General features: G+C 57.1%; 1 protein-coding gene across 11 annotated transcripts in view; it reads left to right on the top strand.

Moving 5' to 3' along the window:
* Nucleotides 1–2,901: 2,901 nt before the first annotated feature.
* SHANK2 (SH3 and multiple ankyrin repeat domains 2) overlaps nucleotides 2,902–20,460 on the top strand; it is a 453,415-nt gene continuing 435,856 nt past the window's right edge. For 4 of the 11 annotated variants that reach the window (XM_082749143.1, XM_082749138.1, XM_082749136.1 and 1 more), the window contains exon 1: nucleotides 3,744–4,361. The gene's annotated coding sequence lies outside the window, so the exon portion shown is untranslated. Of the gene's footprint in view, nucleotides 3,329–3,393; nucleotides 3,471–3,742; nucleotides 4,362–20,460 lie in introns of those variants that run through there. The other 7 variants (XM_082749132.1, XM_082749139.1, XM_082749141.1 and 4 more) reach the window with 7 other exon arrangements.

Below are 20,460 nucleotides of genomic sequence, written 5' to 3'. Positions count from 1 at the left end.
TTCACCTGCATTTACCTGATTTCACCTGGGCACACCTGCCTTTACCTGGCTCTGATCCCACGTCCTTGGGCAAGACCCATCTCTCTCTGCACACCAGCTTCCCACCTGGAAGCTAGAGGGTAGAGTTGGGGACGTCCCCTTGGGCAGCCCGGGCACACGCCTCTGAAATGGTGCGGGCCTCTGGGTCCCAGACCCAGGAGCCGCTCTGGAGAGAGCCACGCCTGCTGCTGCAAGCGACAAGGGTCCTGCTTAATCTAAGCCACAAAATATTTATAATGTTTTTCCCAGGACAGAGGAGTTGGTTCTGTTTTGCCTGTCTTAACGGTACGGTGCCCCACTTTCTAGGACTCCGTAGAATAGCTCCTCTTTCTGGGAAGTCCTGGGGCTCTCTGTGCTCAGTGGGCAGCCCCTAAAGGCTGAGACCGATGGCTGATGGCTTCAGGTTTGACTGGAAAGAAGAGCTCCTCAAATGCGAAACCAGGTACTTCATTCCAACATCGTCATATGTGCTTAGGGGGCGGGGGCCCAGGAAAAGGCAGTTTACAGAAACAAAAACAGGGAGGTCTCGGGCGCCTGGGTGGCTCAGCAGGTTAAAGCCTCTGCCTTCAGCTCAGGTCATGATCCCAGGGTCCTGGGATCAAGCCCCGCGTCAGGCTCTCTGCTCGGCGGGGACCCTGCTTCCTCCCCTCTCTCTGCCTGCCTCTCTGCCTACTTGTGATCTCTGTCTGTCAAATCAATAAATAAAATCTTAAAAAAATAAAATAAAATTAAAACGACAACAACAACAAACCAGGGAGGTCTGAAATCGAGAAGCAGAAAAAGATGATTGCCCTTTTCCTACACCGAAACTAAAGCCAGGAGCCCTTATGACATGGGCCACCCCGGGTCCACTGTTGACAGGCTCTGTGCTGCGTGGAGGCCCAGACCGCAGCAGGGACAGGCTGTCAAGGGTGAACATGTGCCCCGAAATGCGCAATTGCGTGCTGGGGTTTGACAAGGTGCTGTTGTGGGGTCCTCGGTCCCAAGCCTTTCACAAGACGCTCTCGACTCAAGGGATGTCTCAAAGCACAAGGTTGGACTGGGTGTCCCCAAAGGGACACAGAGAAACTGGGATGTGGCAGGATGTGTGTCCTTAACGTGCCAGAAGATGGGGCTCCCATGGAGGGCTGTCGCCAGACAACAAACAGATCCGAAGGACTGGAGGGGTGACTGAGGGGCGTCCCCTTGGGTGGACAAGCTGGCAGAGGCCTGGGTCCCTGGGGAAGTGTTTCTTGAAGATAGCACAATGCTTCTGGCACTGGAGCTCTCTGTGGGGACCCCAGAAATGTCTTCACAGCTGCATTAGGGCCAGCAGTCTCCTCTGCTGTCCTCGGTCCTTGAAATCTGGGGTGGCAAACTGGTTTGGAGGTGGTGACACGTTGGGGATTTCTCTTTGATTTGGAATTGTAGGCAAACACATGGCTCTTTTTAGACGGCACGCTTTGTTTGGGGCCACGAGGTCTGATGTAAGTTGCGTGGCGATAAAGCCGTCCCTCACCGCCCCCCCCAACATAAGCCACATCTTGGATCTGCCAGTGACAAACCCAAGGAACATGGGAACATTCTGCTGACCGATCCTCTTCCCCCTCTGCAGAATCCCCCATTTGCACGTCAAAGAAATTATGCCCGATCCTGCCAGGGGCTCGTTCTTCCCACTTAGGGATTGTTATTATTTGACTGATTGCCTCCTTTATTCACTCAACAAACATTACAGGAAGTCTCAAGCTTAAGGCACCAGAGGACAGAAAGAAGCCTGCATCTGGCAGCTGCTCTCCAGGACTGCCAGTATTTGCTCCACCTGTGTCCTGAAATAGTTAGGGCCCAAACACAACTTTTTTTTTTTTTTTTTAACCTAAGTGCTTTTAAAGACTTCTTTGAAATGTGGGACAATTATGCAAGCAGGGGTAAAAAAAAAAAAAGTATCTAGAGCAAATATTTAACTTTGCCTTTGGTGTGTTGAAGTCAGTGGCCCATGCAAATCTCTCAGGCATGTTCTGTAAGATTGACTTTAAAAAGTAGTCTACCCTAATACCTTATAAATATATAAAAATAAAAACGCATTTATAGAATCTCTCTGTTTTTCCTGGGTCGACGCAGAATGGGCTTTGTAAAATGCAAGCGTGTTCTACATCCCAGCCAGGAGGGTGGTGTCTGCCCCCCGCTTCCTACCCCCCCAACTCACACTGCAGATCTTGGAAAGGACTTGCTTTCCCTTCTTCCAGAACATGGCAAAACGCAGGCCACCGAAACTTCCGGAGCTGGTGTAACTAGCAATGAATTAGTAGAGGCGTGAGAAGTTATTAGCCAATGGCTCCTACCAGGTTGGGAGGAGTAAATCCACGACCACGCCGGCAGCTGGGACCAGGGTTCCTGACAACCTTCCCGCTCTGGGTTTTGGCAAACCTGGCGATCCCCAAGCCCTAGATAATAACAGGGCTCCTGGGCGTCCCCGGAGGCCGCCTTCGCCTCCCGGATTCATCTGAGCGGTGGGCTTGTACTCCCCTACCCCCCACCCCGAATCCTTCCCCGGCTGGGAGGGCGGTGGGCCCAGGTGGAAGGTGGCCGGGGAGGCAGATGGCGGCGTCGCCCAGGCACAAAGTTTTCCTGGGCTCTGCAAACGCGCTGCCGCGCCGTCGGCCTCGGGATTTCTGAATCCTTTAACATAAAACACGCCGGGGCGGGAGGCGGCGGCGTTCGGGATAATCGCGCCGCGCGGACCGGGCTGTACAAAATTAAAGGACTTTCTGGTCCCCGGGCTTGCTCGGGGAAGGGGGGCGGCGAGGCACGCAGCCCGGGGCGGGGCGGCGCGCGGAGGCGGCCCCGGGCGCCCGCCGTCTCCCGGGGTTGCCACAACAGACCCCGCGCGCCGCGCCCGAGTCGTCGCCGGGGCCCGAGCGGCCGGGGCAGGTGCGGAGGCGCGGGGTCCCCGGCGCGGGAGGGGTCCGGGGCGGGCCGCGCACGCGGGTCCTGGGCCGCGCGCGCCCTTGGGCGGCGAGACGGCCCCTCCCCCACGCTCTCCGGCCCCAGCCGCCCGCGCCGGGCCGAGGGGAGGGACCGCCCAGCAGCCCCGCGAGGAGCCCCCCGCCCCGACCGCAGCGCGGGGCGGAGCCGCGGCGCCCCCCACCCCACCCCCGACACCTGAGCGGCCGCGGCTCCGGCTGCTCCCGCGCTCCGGCCGGCTTGGGCGCGGCGCCGCTCGAGTCCCCGCGGCGGAGCCAGGTGCGCGCGGACGTCGGCCCTCCCCGGGGGCTCCCACCCCGCCCGACTCCCGAGCGGCCGCCCGGGCAAGGTAAGGCGGCGGCGGGGGGCACGGGGAGCCGCGGGCGCGGGGCGGGGGTGACCCGAACGACAGTGGGTGGCCCCCGGGCGCCCGACCCTGTCCACCCGCTGCCTTTTGGGTGCGTCTGGATTACAGGAGCACCAACGACCGGGTAAGCGCAGTACTGAACCCGTCGGAGCCGGGGTGGGGGTGCGGGATGGGGGGTTGGGAAGAGGGCTCCGCGCGTCCCGTGGGGGTCGCTTCTCTGTGAGGACACCTCCCCGGCTTCCTTTGCAGTAGGGGCCGGTTTAAAAGGCTCTGGAAGAGGCGTGGGCGCAGAGCGCAGGAGCGCCGTTTTTGTCCTCCTGGCGCACGAGCCCCCTCACCCCTAGCGCGTCCCGCGCCTGCCGCTGGGGCACCGCGGACCTACCTCCACCGCTTGCCCGGGGTCTGGTTGCCCTCGGTCGCCACCCGCCGGCCTGGGGACTTGGGTCTGCAGGCTTGGGAAGGAGCAGGCTCGGGGCCGCCAGGGGGCGCGCGGGGGGCGGGAACCCAAGCCGCGGTCGCAGGGTCCCCAGAGACCCTGCAGCGGTCACCCAGCCTCGAGCCAGCTCACAGAGCCCCCATGCAGGTGCGCGCGGCTGGAGCAGCGGGCTCCCGGAGGCCGGAGCCGGCGCACTCGGCGCAGGCCTGGGGGGCCGCGGGTCGGGCCCCCGGATCCCGGGGGTCGCGCAGTGCCGGCGCCTGATGCCGGGCCTCTGTCCGCTGCGCGCCCCGGCCGGCGTTGGGTGGGTCGGGGGGCCGGGCTAGTGCAGGTGAGGGGCCCCGGCGGCCCGCCGCCGCCACCCGTGAATTATGCAGGAGGCTGGCACCGGCGCGCTCGAGTTGCTCAAGTTTCCCTGGCAACTTTCGCCCGGGCGTCCCTCCTCCCCGCGGCCGGCAGCTCCGCCCGCACAGCCCGCGGCCCGGGCGCCCCCGCAGGGCTGGCGGGGAGCGAGGCGCGCCTGGAGACACCGACCGCTCACTCGCCACCGGAGCTGGGGCTGCTGGACTGCGCAAGCAGGTGCGACCCCCGGGGAGGACCTCGCCCGGGATCGGAGGGTGCGGAGATCGGGGTGGCCGTCGCCGCCCGGGTTCGGAGGGGGCGGCTCCGCGGTAGACCTCGCAGCCTGGGTTCGGAGGTCGCGGGGGCCGGGGTGGACCCTCCGGTCCGGGTTCGGAGAGCGTAGGGGCCGGGGTGGACCTCGCCGCCCGGGTTCGGAGGGTGCGCGGGTTCCACCGCTCGACGCGGGATTCGAGGGCGGGCACGCCGGCGAGTTTGTGTTTCCGTGGGGCTGGGGGCGCCCAAGGGGGGCTCGGCCGGTGCTCTTGGCCGTGGAGTTCGTGGAGGAGCTTTTAAAGCGACCCTGAGCCGCTGGAAGGAAGGACCTGGGCCGCTTAGGTCGCGGTGCTTGGGGGCCTGGTGGGCCGGCAGCTGTGGGCACGGCCCGGGGAGTCCCCAGAGGCTTTCCAGAAACGAAGTGCCTTCCGCAAGCGGTTGGAGGTAGTAAAAACTGGATGGTTTGTGACCTCTTTTTTGTTCGAAACTCAAGTTGGATTTAATGAGGTCAGCCCTCTAATTAAATTAAGCTCCAAGAATTAGAGAGGTAATTTCGGAAGCCCTCCGTTGGGGGCGGCGCTTTGATCGCTCGCTGGGACTCGCCCCGCGACCCCGCTGCCCGCGCCTCCGGGAGGGGCTGTCTCCCCTGGATTCAGCCTCGACCCAGCTGTCCTGGGAGGATCTGCTGGATCTGGGGGTTTCGGTGTGTCCAGAAGCCTCCTCCCCCCACCCCCCGGGGGCGGCTGCGTTTGAGAGCTCAGTTTTGACACCGATCCGTTCCCACTGGGGATCCTCCGCTCCTGGGGCTGGGAGTGGAAGTGGCCTTGCTGGGGGCTGTTAATGAGCCCTCCAGCTGCTCGTACCCTTAAGGAGGCCCGAAGGAGACCCTTGTCTGAATAGGAATTAGTGGTTGGGTGTAAGTCTTGGGAAGTTGGTGCCCTCCTCTTGCTAAGAAATTTCTGGATTTCCAAGAAGGAGGAATTGAGTGGAAAGCCAGGGGCTCCTCTGGGCCCGCGAGGGACGAGCCCCAACTGTTCAAGTAGCAACAGGCATGCTTGAACCATGAGATTTTGCTTATAAAGGCAGCTCCCAGCGGGCGGGTGCCTGCGCAGGGCGGCTTTGAGCAAATCCCTTCAGGTTGGGGAAGGGGACGGGGATCTTCCCGCCTACCCTGCAGGGGTGTAATTTGCTAGAGAAAGCCCTTTTCACATTCAGGAGAGTTTCCTAGGGACTTGGGTTCACTTCTTTAGCCGGTTCTAGGGCTTGTGTGCAGGGGGCCCCCCCAGCTGACTTGTAGGGCCTGGGCCTCTTGCAGGCCCCATCTGGAGGGAGCCCTGGCCATCCAGGGTCAAGGGTCAGATGCAAGGCTCGTGGCCAGCAGGAGGTAACGCTGCTGTCAGATAGCATCACAGTTTATTCCATCTGTGGTGGGGGAGCAAGTTGGAAGAAAAAGCTTGACGCTAAGAAAAACATAAAAGAGTCCACCGGTATGCAGGAAAATCCTAGAAAAAAATGGATTAAAAAAAAAGATTTATTTATATATTTATTTGACAGATCACAAGTAGGCAGAGAGGCAGGCAGAGAGAGGAGGAAGCAGGGTCCCTGCCAGGCAGAGAGCCTGACGCGAAACTCGATCCCAGGACCCCGAGATCATGACCTGAGCCGAAGGCAGAGGCTTTAACCCACTGAGCCACCCAGGCGCCCCAAGGAAAAATGGATTTTTATAGAAAAGTAATTCTTTAGTTTAGTGTTGTCATTCGTGAGTCTGTCGAAGCCTTGATTTATAGAGTTCTGATGTCTTTGTCATCTCGGGTAAGGAAGGGGGGCTTTCCAAGAGGGGGTCAGTTTTGGGAGTTGGGTTGCTGAGGAGGCCAAGACCTGCCTCCGGCTCCAAAGGAAGATTGGGGGTGAAGCTGCTCTCCCCCCACACCCCCCTGCATCCTAGCCCCATGACTCCTGAACTCTCACTTCTCGGGAACTCCCCGCTCCTGCCCTGTAAACTGCTGGCCCAGCCCCACCAGAGGCTGAGAAACCATCCCGGGGAGCCTGTGGCAGGGAGGGGTGTGGCCGGAAAAGCCCCAGGGAGATGGTCCCTGACAGCCTCCCCTGAAGCCTCCAATTGTCCTGAGCCCCAGGGGCAGGGGCGGGGGGGTGGGGGACGGACAGGGACATTTATGATCTTTCCTCAAAGTGATCTACCGGCCTGCTGAATTCTCTGCTTTGACCAGGGAGGTGGGGAGGAAGGCCCCAGACCAAATCCGGTTAAAACATCTCTGGAATCCCCAGCCCTTCCCCCGCGCGCTTCTTGAAGGGGGATGGGCCGACTGGGTGAAGGGCGCCGGGGTTTGTGACTACGGTGACCCAGTGCACCTGACCCCGCCGCCCAGGAAGGGGCCTGCTCTTCTGCGACAGTCTGAGGCGATCTGGGGTCTGTCAGATTGTCCCCGTGGGTCGCGTCGGAGGGCCTGCCCTGAGCACGAGGCCTGCAGCTGGGCACAGGGGCTGCCCCCCACCCCACGTCCCCCTACCATAGGGAACTTCCAGGCCAGTGGGGGAAGGGAAGGGGCGGGCCAAGTCATGCACAGGGGGACAGGGGTTGTGACAGAGGTGACCTTTGGGTGCTGTAGGGCGCCGAGAGGGACCCCAGCCCGATCTGGGGGAGGAAGGGGACGAGGGATATAGAAACACCTGTAGGAGGTCGGGATCGTCTGGTCATTTCTTTGCCTGCACTGCACTGGGACCTAGGCCCTAATGGTCTTTTTCTTGTCCCAAAGGTAGGGAACCCCTAAGTGCCAGCAACCACGGTGGGGACAGCCGTTGTGTCTTGCTATCGATGACCTCAGTCAGGCCTCAGAGAGCTCCCGGAGAGAGCTGTGCCGTCTTCTCCTTTCGTAGACCGGGGACCGCAAGCTCAGAGGAGGGAAGCCTGGCCCCGGGGCACACGGCTAGGGAGTGGGGCCTCAGGCACTGCGAGCCCAGCAGCCTTAGGTCCCCTGCCCTGCCCCATGCCCACCACATGGGCAAGCAAGCAGATGACCCAGCGGGAAGATTCACCCGGTTAGACAATTGCTCTTCTTGTAACTGCTTGCGGAAGAGAGCTACAGTCGGAGAGGGAAAACGAGTTTCTGCTCAGACTTCTTGATGTGATAGGCCCTTTTATTTTCCTTGGAAGCAGATTCAAGGACTGTTTTGGAGTGACTGTGGGATGTGACTGTCACTGCCTCAGTCAGTCTTTGGGGGATGAGTTAGCATCTGCTATGAACTTTCCTACCCCCTCAAGGGGTTTCCAGTCTTAATGGGGGAAGGGGGAGGTGAGCCCCGTGCTGGGGCAGATCTGAGCGCCTGCGCCGAGCTCGGGGTCGGGACCCTGGGTGTGCAGCCAAGGCCTGTGTCTCTTTCTGGGAATCCGAGCCCATCAAAGCCCGTGGGGCTGCTGGGAGCTTGCGTTCAGCCGCAGTGGAGAGCAGAGCTGCCGGTGATTGGCTGCCAGATGTCAGTGCGGGGGTGGGGGGGGACTGCGCCCAGTGACCGCTGGGGACAGTGTTGGAAAATTGTCCTTGTGGGGTTTGCCAAGGACTCTCAGGGTGGCTCGGTGAGGGGTGTGCGTGTTGAATGAAGCCATGAACTCCCAGTGTGAAAGCTGCAGATTTCAAATGCTGGACCTTGGGGCGGGGGCTCCTGACTCCCTGGAAATTCCAGGGCCAGAGAGGCAGGTTCGGAGCCCCCCGCAGAGGGTCCGCACCATCAGGAGTCCTCGGAGCACACTTTGAGCAGTGCTGCAGGTTTTGGCGACCCAGTGGTTGGCAAGCCCTGAGCTGGTGGCTGAGGAGACTCCGCAGGAGGCATTCATTAGGCGGCTAATCATTGCAGACCTGCAAAGGCCCTGGGGTAGCAGTGGGGTTGGGTTGGGGGAGGATGGGCACATTTTTTCAAAGAGATTTTTTTTTTTGGCCTCTCAGCTTCCTGAAAGCATCGTTTTTGTGTCCCTGTCTGTGTTTCCTGTGCCATTCTGTGTGAAAAATCTGAACGATCCACAAGTTCTGCAAAGCTGAGCGGATCTGGACTCTCGCCCCAGACGCCCTCACGCCCACCCTCGATTCTGGCCGCACCAGTCCGACGAGGCTTCTCATGCGTTCTGAAGTCAACATATAAAATTATCCTTCATAGGTTTCAGTATTTGCAGAGGCTGGACAACCTCATCTGCGAGGTAAATACTGGCCCTTCGGAAGTAACCGGCCAGCTGGGGCTGTGTCCTCTGCTGTCGGAAGCTCCGGGGACGGGGCAGCCTCCTTGCCTTGGCAAACAGGCGGAGAAGCTCCCGGGACCCCTCCTGGTCCCTGTGCCTTCTTGAACGTCTGCCGTGACTGCCCCCAAGAGAGTTATCCTAACGGAATAGACTTGCACGCTGCTCGGTCTTTCACTCACCCACCTAGCACGTTTCTGTGCAAGGGAAAGGTACATACATTGGCTTTCAAAAAATGTTCCTGGGACCTCAAGTCACTCAGTGTCCCCCCAAATCAGGTGTGGATCCAGAAAGCCATAAGCTTGAACACTGTAAATGTCCCCCTGGCGTGCACGGCTCTGCTGGCCAGCGGTGTGGGTTTCTGGTGTTTTCTTTAGAGACTTGGTTGAGCCAACTTCCTGTGTTCCGTATAGGGAGCCCTTCCCCCGCGGCTCCCTCCCTCCACCCCCGGGGGTTTGCAGGGGACGGAAGGTGGGAGGGGCTGCTGGGGAAGGGGGACCCCGAGGCCTTTGTACCCTGAGCAGCATCTGGAGAAGGTTCCGTTCAGACTGGCCCCTTGTGGTGGGTCTACTTTGGAAGGGGGGGGACGAGAAATGGGCTGGATGTTGCCCCACCTTCAGGGTTCCTGCTGGCGAGGCCCATCCTGGGACGGTGGGGACACCTAGGTGGCCGGAGGGACAAATGATGCCTGCCACCTGAGTGCTCCAAGTCCTGCACACTGGGTGTCCTGCCCCAGAGTGTGCCTTCTTGGGGTTCTGGCCCCTTGCTCCCTGAGTTGAGAAATCCTGAAACCGCACCCAGATTCCTGGGTGGGGCGGGGAGGCCCAGGTGCTTTCTGAGCACGCCGCAGGCACACAGAAGGGCAGCATGCGGCTGCCAGGTGGGTCCCGGAGGGCCTGGGCCCAGGGAGAGGGTCCCACATCCTGAGCAGAGCCGAAGGCCAGCCTGGGACCCTGGGGAGCAGGAGAGCCCTGTGGGGGCAGAGCGCAGAGCGGCCTCCGATGCTGTCTCACTTGCATCTCTAAGAACACAGCACGGCTGCCACTGCTGTGGCTGTCACCCCCGGCGCAGTCTTTCTCCTTCCTGATTTCCGTGGTGGTGGTGTTCTGTGCTCCCACTGCAGGGGGCCTGGCCAGCTGCACGCATTTGCCTCTGCTTCTAGCAAGGCTCCAGGCAGACCGAGCCCCAGGAGAGGACCTGGGTCTCGGGGTCCTGCAGGGGCTCCAGATGTGGAGTCACGGGTTGTGGAAAAGGTCGCGTTGGGTGGACAGCATCAGCCATGCAGAACCGGCCAGCCCCGGTGGCTCCAGACTCTCCCTCCTGCACGCAGGGTCAGCCCCACGAAGCCCCGAGCCGGTCAGGCCCTGGCCTCTTCTTTCTTGGCCTCACTCTGAAGTTTTCAGACGTGGGTGGGCCAGCCCGCGGGCTGCTCTCAGGCCTGGCCTCAGGGATTCATCGGGTTCCCAGCCGAGTAACCTCGGAGCTTTCTGGGCCGAGTCTGGCAGGGCTCACGCTGGCCGGCTGCTCTCCTGACTTCCTCCGTCTGCCTGCGTCTTTGGGTTGCCGGGGATGGACGTGCATTCGGACCAGGTTTAGGGGGTATATTGTGGGGACACCGGGGTCCGTCCTGGGCCCTCTGTTTCTTTGTCGGGGGGACACCTGAGTGGCTAAAATATGAAAGTATTGGCAGTAGTGAGCGCATGGGGTTTGTTGGTCCCTGAGTGCGTTCCAGATGCAGATGCCCTGGGGAATGGGCCCTCGGGACATCACCCCCAAACTCCAGGGCAGGTGCCCAAGGCCCAGGGCATCTACCTAACAGCTGAAGGTCGTGCGGCCGCTCGCTCTGTGTTTGCACCCACTCCTGCCCTCCCCCACGGGCCGGGGGTGCAGAGAGGTTCTCAAACTTTTGGTCTAAGGACCCCTCTACCCTCTCTAGGGACCCCAGAGAGCTTTTGGTTCGCGCGCATCGTCTCTTGCAGTACGTGTCCTATTAGAAACTTCAGAGCAGTAAAAGTATTTAAATAGTCATGCCTTTAAAAATGATGACGCTAAACCCATACACGTTCGTGTCCGTAACATTCTTACGGAGAACAGCCGTTTTCCAGAACGAGAAGAACTTCGGAGAGATGCGTGGCACGACTTATATTTTTGCAAAGTCCCTTTAGAGTGTGGCCTCGCAGTAGACGGCTGGGTTCTGGGCCTGCCTCGGCACTGAGCCTGAAGCCACGGCGCTCGCGTGCAGCTCCTGAAACCCCCCACATGTGGGAGGGCCGTGAGCGGGAAGATGCTGTGTCTCAGTGTTGCCCGGAGGACGGTTTGACTTCACAGAGGCCTGAAAGGGCTCTGGGGGAACCCCCCAGGATTCCCTGGGTCACACACTGAGGACCCCCGGAAGAGGTCTGGGACCAGCACTCGGACCGGGTGTGAGTTGAAAGCTGGCACTGCCCGGTCATCGGGGGGATGTTTCCAGGAACACCTGTCCTTTTTCTTGTCATTTAGGATGTGTCTGTGCAGTTTCATTGGGGGCTGCAGGGGGTCCTCGGGAGGCGGGTCCCTGCAGAGTTAGGGAGGTGGGATCCAGGCTCAGGGGAAGCAGGCAGCTGGCTCGGTCCACCCCCGGGTCTGATAGGGGCAGGGCCCTTTGCTATGAAAGGTGTACCTGGTTGAAGGTGTCTGAGGTCACCAAAAGCTCATCTCTGTGGGGATGGCAGCTGGGGACCCAGGTGGCGCCTTTGGTGACACTGGTCAGGCCAGAAGGCTCTTTTCGGATCCCCGTGAGGGTGTCTATGAGTGCAAGGACAGAGCCGCCGGGAGGACGCAGCATGGGCGCCATGGACATGCCCCCACCGTGTGACCTCCCGGGCGGCAGATGGGGCGCGCAGGGAGCCGACCGGGAGCACAACCAGGCGTCCTGCGAGCACACGGCCCACCAGGCGTCCTGCGTCTGCCGTCCCTGCCTGCTGGGGGTCCTCAGTCCGCCGGGCCTTAGCCAGGGCAGGGGCCACGGCAGCCCGGACGGGGTAAAGATTGTCCCCGGGAAGTTGGAGGAGCAGCTCCTGTCACGCCCTGTGTGGGCGGGGCCGCTGGCCCTGGCCTGGCCTCCCCCTCCCCGTGCTCCCTCTGGGGCCCTCTGCTCCCTCTGGGGCCCTCGCTAGAGGAGGAGCCAGAGGGCCGCCTGGGCCCCGGGACCACAGATTCCGCTGTCCTGCAGACCAGCTGCTCAGGTTTTCAGGGGAGGTTGGGGGGGCGGGGGATGGGTAAGTGCTCCCTGGGGGTATTGGGGGGTAGAGGTGCTTTCTCTGGGCCCCGGGGAGGGTCCAGCACTTCCCTTCCCTGCTAACCTCCAGGTCCTCTCTGGCAGAGTGAGTGAGGGCAGCAAACGCAGCTTTTGAAAGGAGCTGACACCCTCTGCAGGCTGCCGCCGCCCTGCCCCCTCCCCCCAAGCTTGGAGAGATGTTTGTCACTCATTGTGGAAGGGACCGTTGGAGTTCCCTGCCCATATTTATGCCATTGGAGGAGGCGGAATTGGGGACTGGGCCCTGGGGTTAACGGTGGTTTAAGTTCTGGTTTTGGTTTTTGGTTCGTTCCCATTTAAACCCTAATGGCCCTTGGCCAGGCTGCATCGTCTTTGCAAACTTCAGTAGCTGCTTTACACTGTGGGCAACAGGTAGACCTTCTCGGCTGAACTCGTCATGGTGTTGGAACATCTCTAGACCGTGTCTCTGGCTCATGCCCTCCCCGCGGGCGGGGGTGGGCAGCCCTGGGAGGAGACCGTCCCTCAGGATGGCTGATGATGGGTGTTGTGGGGCACTGGCTCTTGTATAGCATGAAAGCGCAAGGCCCCCAGGCCAAGGGTCGAGGTTGTCGCACCTGTGGGTGCCCCCCTGCCCAGCCCTGGGGAGAGTCCCGGTTCCCCAGGCTTCAGCGGGAGGGGGCCGCCTTCTGCAGGGGAGAGGATGCGTTGCTGACCCGCTGCCTCTGTGGGAAGAGGTCCCAGGGCTGGTAGGAGGCACTGGAGGGGAGGAGACCCCATGCAGAAGTGGACAAAGGTCCCCACCTTGGTTCTCTCTCCTGCACCGAGGCTGAAACTCGTGATTTTGTGAGTTGGTTTCCATGCACGTCACCCTCCTCCCCGCCCCGGAAGAAAGTCCAGGGCACCCCTTGTCTGTCCTGTGTGTCCGTGTGTCCTAGGGCCTGGGGCACACGCGGCTGATGAGGGCCCTGTGCCAGGCACTGTCCGCGACTTGTTTAAGAAAGTAAAGTGTGGGGGAGCTTGGGTGGCTCAGTCGGTTAAAGATCTGACTCTAGACTTTGGTTCAAGATCAAGTCCATGCGGGGCTCTGCGCCCGGCACAGGGTCTGCTTCCCATTCTCTCCCTCTGCCTCGGCCCCTCTCCCTGCTCTCACTGCCTCTGTCTCTCTCTCAAAGAAATAAAGTAATGAAACCTTCGAGAACGCTTTCCTCATCCAGCCTCCCTGCAGACCTCAGTCCGGTTGTCTTCGCTCCCGCTTCCTGCGCGCGTTCCCCGGCCCCGGCACCCACTCGCCCCCTTTCTGCCCCCGTGGACTTGCGCAGCCTGGACATCTCACAGACACGACATCCCGCAGTGTCCGTCTTTGGGGACTGTGCCGTTCCCTCAGCCCACTCTTGCCAGGGTCCATCTGTGGTCCGTGTCCTGACACGTAGCAGCGCCCCGTTGCCTTCCACGGCAGAACGATGCCCTGTCGTATGGGTCCGTCCCGTTGTGGTCGTCCCTGCGGCTGTGGACGGACGCATCGGTTCTTCTGCTTTTCCGGTTTTTCGAATCAGCATATGAGTGTTCATGTGGGCGTATGTGTTCATGGATCTTGGGTGTTTACGCAGAAGTGGGAGTGCCGGGTCACGGGCTGACCTGGTATTGTACCTTCTGAGGACCTGCCAGACTGTTCCCCACAGTGGGTGGGCCAGAAGATGCACCTTCTGGGGCTCCCCTTCCCACGCCTCCTCACCAGTTGGTGCTGTTACCTGTCTCGTCCAGTGTGGTCATCCTGGAGGGTGTGAGGTGGCATCGCCCTCTGTGTAATCTGCATTTCTTCCCTGACGAATGTTCTGAGCACCTTCTCGTGGGCTTGTCGGCCATTTGTATACCTCACTTGGTGAAAGGTCTTTTCAGATCTTCTGCTCACTTTTAATTGTTTTTTGGGGGGGCTCCTTTTATTATGTAGTTCTGATCATTCTTTAGGTACGAATTTCTTATCTGGTGGACAGTATGATGATAACTGTCCCGTTCTCTGGGTTGTTTTCTTTGTTTTGTTGATAGTGTTCTTAAAGGATGGAAATTTTACTTTTTGACAGAAAGCATCTGTTCTTTGTTACTTATTGTTTTAGTGTCACATCTAAGAAGGATTTGCCTAACCTGAAGTCCTAATGATTTATGCCAGCGTTTTCTCCTAAGAGTTTTATGCTATTTACTCTTATATTTAGGTGTATGATGCATTTTGCCTTTTTAAAAAAAAGATTTTATTTATTTGAGAGAGAGAGACAGAGGGTGAGAGAGAACACGAGCAGGGGGACGGGCAGAGGGAGAAGCAGACCCCCACGGAGCAGGGAGTCCGATGCGGGGCTCGATCCCAGGACCCTGAGATCATGACCTGAGCCAAAGGCAGATGCTTAACTGACTAAGCCACCCAGGCACCCCTGAAATTATTTACTTAATTTCATTTTCAAATAGTTCGATTATTAGTGTGTAGATACACAATTCATTTTTTATATATTGATCATATATTCTATAATCTTGCTGATCATGTTTGTTCTAATTTTTTAGTAGATTCTTGAGGATTTTCTGTATATAAGATTATGTCATCTACAAATAACAAAAATTTTATTTCTTTCTCTCTAATCTAATCTGGGTGCTTTTCTTTCATTGTAGTGATTAATTGCCTCACCTGGAAACTCCATCCAGCACAATGTTGAGTACAAGTGGCGAGAAAGGACATCAGTGTCTTGCTCCTGGTCTGAGGAGGAAGCGTCTAGTCTTTCAACATTACTTATGACATCAGCTGTGGGTGTCTTGTAGATGCTGAAGATCAGGTTGGGGAAAGTCACTTGTGTTGTTAGTTTGTTGAGCATTTTATCATGAAGCAGGGCAGGATTTTGCCGACTGCTTTTTCTACATCTGTTGAGATGCTCAGCTCCCTTTTGCCCCTTATTCTGTTAATATGGGGAGTTGCATTAATTGAGTTTTAGATGTCATACCAATTTTGGATTCTTGGGATCAATCCCACTTAGTCATGACTTATAATGCTTTTCATCTACTCCTGGATTCAGTTTGCTAGTATTTTGTTCAGTGTTTCGTATTCATATGCACAAGAGATATTGATCTGTAGCATTCTTCTGATGGTGTTGTGGTAATATTGACCTCATAAAATGACTGGAAAGTGTTCTCTTCTACTTTTTGGGAATGTTTGTGATAAACTGGAATTTAATCCTTCCTTAAAGGTTTGGTAGAATTAACCAGTAAAGCCATCAGGGCCTGGTGCTTTCTGTGTGTGTGTGTGTGTGTGTGTGTGTGTGTGTGTGTCTTTAATTCAGTCTTTTCTTGTTATGGGTATGTTTCTTCCTAAGTCACATTTGCTACTTTGTGTCTCCCTGGAATCTGTCCCATTTCTGTGTGCCTTGTCCACAGGGTTGCCTTAACCTCCTTTGTTTCTGTCTGGTCGGTGGAAATGTCCTCCTTCTAATTTCTGAGTCTGGCAATTTGATTATTTCCCCCCTTTTTTCTCCTTTTTAAGTCTAGCTGAAAATTTACCAGTTTCATCAGCTTCTCAAAGAAACCGACTGTGGCTTCTTTGGTTTTCTCTTCTCTTACTTTCATTTCACCCTTTTATTCCTTCCTCTGTGGCTTGTTTTAGTTCATTATCCTTGTCCAGTTTCATCATCATGGACATGAGCTCTTTGCTCTTTTGATTACAGATATTTACAACTGAAAATCTTCTAAGGACTGTTTTGCTCTATCTCTTAAGTTCTGCTATATTTTGTTTTCTTTGTCCACACATTTTAGATATTTTCTAGTTTCTTTCTTTTTTTTTTTCCTTCTTAGTATTTTCCAGTTTCCCCAAGTTGTGGTCTCTGACCCATTGGTCATTTAGACATGTGTTGTTCAATTTTCACACATTTGTACATTTCTAAATTTTTTCTTCTCTTATTGACTTGCAATTTTAGTCTCTTTTGGCTGGAGAATGTTCTTTCTGTGATTTTAGTCCTATTTACATTCACGGACTCTTTTTTGATGGCTCAACATGCGGTCCATCCTCGAGAATGTTCCATGTGCACTTGAGAAGAATGTGTGTTCCGCTGTCCTGGGGTGAAGCATCCTGCAGGGGTCTTTTTGGTTGCCCTAGACTCTTAGCATCCAACAGTAAGTCAGAGACACACATATTCCTGCGTGGAGGGCCAGCATTCGAGACAGAGGAAACAAACACTGAGTAGGGGAGATGATGCAGGAATCCCTGTGCTGTCCAGGAGAGAAGGAGTGCTTGCTTCTGGGGACCTGGTAGGAGGGGTGGTTGCACTTTTCAGTAGGGTGGTCAGGGTGGGCCTCCTGGAGGAGGTGGCCCCCTGAGAAAAGACTTGAGGGACATGAAGGAAGCAGCACATGAAAAGTAGGGAATTTAGTGGAAATTGCTGTGAAAACACTATTTTGCACTTAATACTTTAAATTGCGATAAAATATGCATAACACAAAATTTGCTATCTTGACCACTTTTTAAGCTGTGCCATTCAGTGGTTTTAAGCACATTTACATTGTTGTGCAATTCCACCCCCTGCATCTGTCTCCAGAACTTCCATCTTCCCAAACTGAAACTCTGTCGTGGGAGTTAAACATTAACTCCCTTCCTCCAGCCCCGGCGGCCCCCATGGTGCTGTCTGTCTCTGAGAGTCTGACTCCTCTAGGGACCTCGTGTGAGTGGAATCCTGCTACGTTTGTCCTCGTGTCTGGCTTATTTAACTCAGCATTGTGTCCTCCAGGTCCATGTGTGTTGTGGCAGGTGTCAGAAAGTGCTTCCTTTTTGAGGCTGAGTAATAGCCCACCGGGTGGACGGATCATGTCCTGTGTATCTGCTTCTCTGTGGACGGATGCGCAGGTGCCGTAAACACCGCTGCCGTGAGCATGGTGTGCGAGTTCCAGTTCAAGTCCCTGCTTTCAAAAAGCACGTTTCACTCAGGGAAATACAACTCAAAACCACAGAGGGATGCCCCCTCACACCGGTTGGAACGGGGAGCATGAACAAGTCGGGAAACGACAGGTGTTGGTGAGGATGCGGAGAAAGGGGAGCCGTCCTGCACTGCTGGTGGGAATGCAAGCTGGGGCAGCCACTCCAGAAAACAACATGGATGTTCCTCAGAAAGTTGGAAATAGAGCTGCCCTACGACCCAGCAATCGCACTACTGGGTATTTACCCTAAAGATACAAATGTGTTGGTCCAAAGGGGCACGTGCACCCGAATGTTTACAGTGGTGATGGCCTCAACAGATAAACTATCGAGAGGGCCCAAATGTCCATTGACAGGTGAACAGATAAAGAAGATGTGGTCTGTATTATGCAATGGAATATTACGCAGCCATCAAAAGAATGGAATCTTCCCATTTACAACAACGTGGATGGAACTCGAGGGTGTTACGGTCCGTGAAATAAGTCAACCAGAGAAAGACAATTATCGCATGATCTCATTGACAAGTGGAATTTAAGAAACAAAACAGAGGGCCACAGGGGAAGGGAGGGGAGAATAAAGCGAGCCGAAATGTGAGAGGGAGACAAACCATCACAGGGAACGAACTGAGGGCTGCTGGTGCGGGCCGGGGTGACTGGGGCCGGGCATGAAGGACGGTGCGTGACATCATGGGCAGGGCGTGTGATGTGCAACTGATGGACCCTGAGCTCTGCCTTTGAAACTAGTCATACACCATATGTCAACTAAGTGAATTGAAATAAAAAGTACTTTAAAAAGACTCATTTTAAAGCAAACACCGACGCCAGGCCCACCTGGTCTTGGGATTCCCAAACTGAGACCATCCTGCCCTCTTGCTTTACGTAGTAGAAAGAAGGAGGTCTGGGGACCACGCAGGGGTGACCCCCGTAGGTCAGAGAAATTGTGGCCTCTGACTCCTCTCCTGGCCAGTGTTGCCATCCCCCCAGGAGGACAGGCGCTCCTTCCGGAGAACCTGGTGCCTCAGCTGTGCGGGTTCAGCAGGGTTTAGGGCTGGACTGAGGATGGAATGTTTCCCGCAGACCGGAGCGCGTTACCTAACCGGGTGCTTTCTGACCGATTGCCTCACGGCCCGAGACGTGGGTCGGCTGAGCCGTGTGCTGTTTGCCCGTCTGATGAGCTGCCAATGTCTGGGCGTGTTTGCTGGTCCAGCGGGACCCAGGGCGGCCCGGGCAGGGGGGAGGGGGACGGTAGGTGGCCTTCCTCAGTGGCATGTGATTCGTAGCTACTAGTAGCTATTCATAGTCCCGTCTCCTCTGAGCTCTCAGCACGTGCATTTTCTCTGCTGTGTAATATTCCACGGAACGCCAAACCCGGCAAGTCCGAGGCTGTTTTCTGTTTCTCTTTCAGCCCGTGCTGCAGGGACGGGCTCACCCAGGGCAGCTCTTCCAGGGTCCGCGGCCTGGGGGACGGGGGTCCCGCTTTCACGGATATCCCCCGCTTGCTCTCCAAGGGGCTGGGCCACGCTGCGGTCCCACCCTCGTGGCCTGAGAGCCTCAAGTCCTCACGGAGGTCACGGCCAGCCGCCGGGCTGGACCTGATGGGCGGGGCTGGGCTTTCCGTCTTTTTGCTTTTCCTTGGATCCACCCGGTCCATGTCCCGAATCTCCCAAGTTCCGTTTCCTTCACGTTGGGTTGTTCATCTGCTTTTTGCTCATTTGTGGACACTCTTTGCGTTGACTGGATACACCCTCCATTCGGTCTGGCCTGTGTGTTCCCTCCGTGCAGACGGCTTTGCCCTTGGCTGTGGTCCGGGTCCCTTTCTTTCTCGCGGGTGTTCTCTCCTCCAGCCCCTCCCCGCCTCCTGCGAGCTCTTCTACCCTCAGCACGTTTTGCTTTTCATTTGTTTTTCTTGTTGTGATCCCTCCATGTCTTTCCCCAGGTGTGACCTGCCTCAGCCCGCCGCCGTTGTCTCCCACCCCTTGTCACGGGTGCTGCTCCCTAGATTGTTTGGAGACTGGTTTCAGGCTCCCCCTTCTCTCCCGCTGGTGTCCTGACCCCGGCTCTAAGTTGCTTGCTGGGTTCACCGTTGCCTTCAGAGCAGCTTGGATCCTTGGTGGGATGCCCGCCTTCAGAGCCCGTAGCTACGTTGCGAAGTACTCATTCTGTGGTCAAGAGAAGGGCACTGCTGTGACGAGGGGTCGGCCACGCTCGGCACGGGGTCCTGGGCAGCAGGCGGCGAGTGGACCTGCTGTGCGGTCCGTGTGGGGTGCTGTCTGATCTTCAGCGTCTGGGACTCATGTGTCCCCTGATGACGGGACCCAGGCTCACCCCCAGCAGTCCCGTCTCTAACTGTGCCATGGAGTGTGGCAGCCGCAGGCCTCGCGTGCCCACCAAGCACTTGACACGTGGCCAGTGCCACACGTGGAAAACGTAACATGTCGCGTGTGTGGGCTTAAACAAAATATATTATGAATGTTGATTTCAACGGTTTCTTTCACTTTGATTTTAGAAACGTGGCCACCCTTTAAAGTGACATTCGGGGCCCGAGTTACACGGCTGTTGGACAGCAGTGGTTTGTAGCATTCCTTAATGGGGGTGAAATCAGCTTCCTTATTTCTTGTCCCCTGCCCGCCAGGCCCCCCTGCCTCATGGGCTCCCCAGCCCCCCGTCTGGTTCTCAGGTAGAGCCCCCTTTCCTGCAGACGACTCTCCTGTGGTTTAGCAGCCAAGAGTCTTCAGTGCAGGCGAGAAGGGGGGCGTGAGAACCTCCGTCCTCCACCCCAGAGCACGGCTCAGCGCCGCTCCCAGCCCCGACAGGGCAGAGGGTCTGGAATGTTTGTGCCCAGAGGCTCGGAAGGCTGGGCAATGCTGGGCCTGAGGAAGGCCCAGAGCCCCGGCTGGTGTCCTAGTGGGTCTCGTGCCGGACCCCAGGCCCTGCAGCCCAGCGGCTTGCCCCCCCCCGACTGAAAGAGTTTCGGGGCTTTTACTCTCTTAAAGAATTAGGTTCTTACCCCAAGTCCTGGAATCATGGTAGTTGTATTTAACACTCATTGCTGGCCCGAGAATTCCAGGCAGCTTTCTGCCCCGCGCTGAGGCACCCATGCTGGGGTGTCCTCGCTGCCCTGCGGCCATCGGGACGGGTGGCCGCCTGAACTCCTCGGCTGCATGGTCCGTGTCCTGGGGAGGGGTCAGTGCTTTCCCTGGAGAAAGCAAATGCCTCTGAGCTAATGGGCCATCTGGATGGATACGTGGTGGTCCACCTTTTAAGGCAAAGATGATCCTTTATAAAGATTACCTCGTGACAGCCTAATAAATAAAGTCTCATTAAGCATTTTCTATGAACAGTGCCGTCCCATTGAATGAACTCTGTGTTTGTAGCGGCTTCAGTAATCAGTTCATTTTATTTCTTGCTGTGCATTATGTCCCCAAGACTTATTAACCGTACATGTGGACGCTTGTGCCTCTGGACCCCTTTCCCCCACTTTGCCCACCGCCCACCCCCGGCCCCTGGCAACCATCAGGCCGTTATCTGGGTCTGTGAATTAGGTTTGGTATTTTGTTTAGATCTCTTAGGTGAGCTAGACAAGTTTCCTGACCTGAGACTAGACAAAGCAACGCCCACCTAGTCAGGAC

Source organism: Mustela nivalis (genome assembly GCF_964662115.1).
Source record: "Mustela nivalis genome assembly, chromosome: 9".
NCBI classification, from domain to species: Eukaryota; Metazoa; Chordata; class Mammalia; order Carnivora; family Mustelidae; genus Mustela; species Mustela nivalis.
The sequence above is the reverse complement of the archived record's forward strand: the minus strand, read 5'-3'. Positions and strand labels throughout refer to the sequence as shown.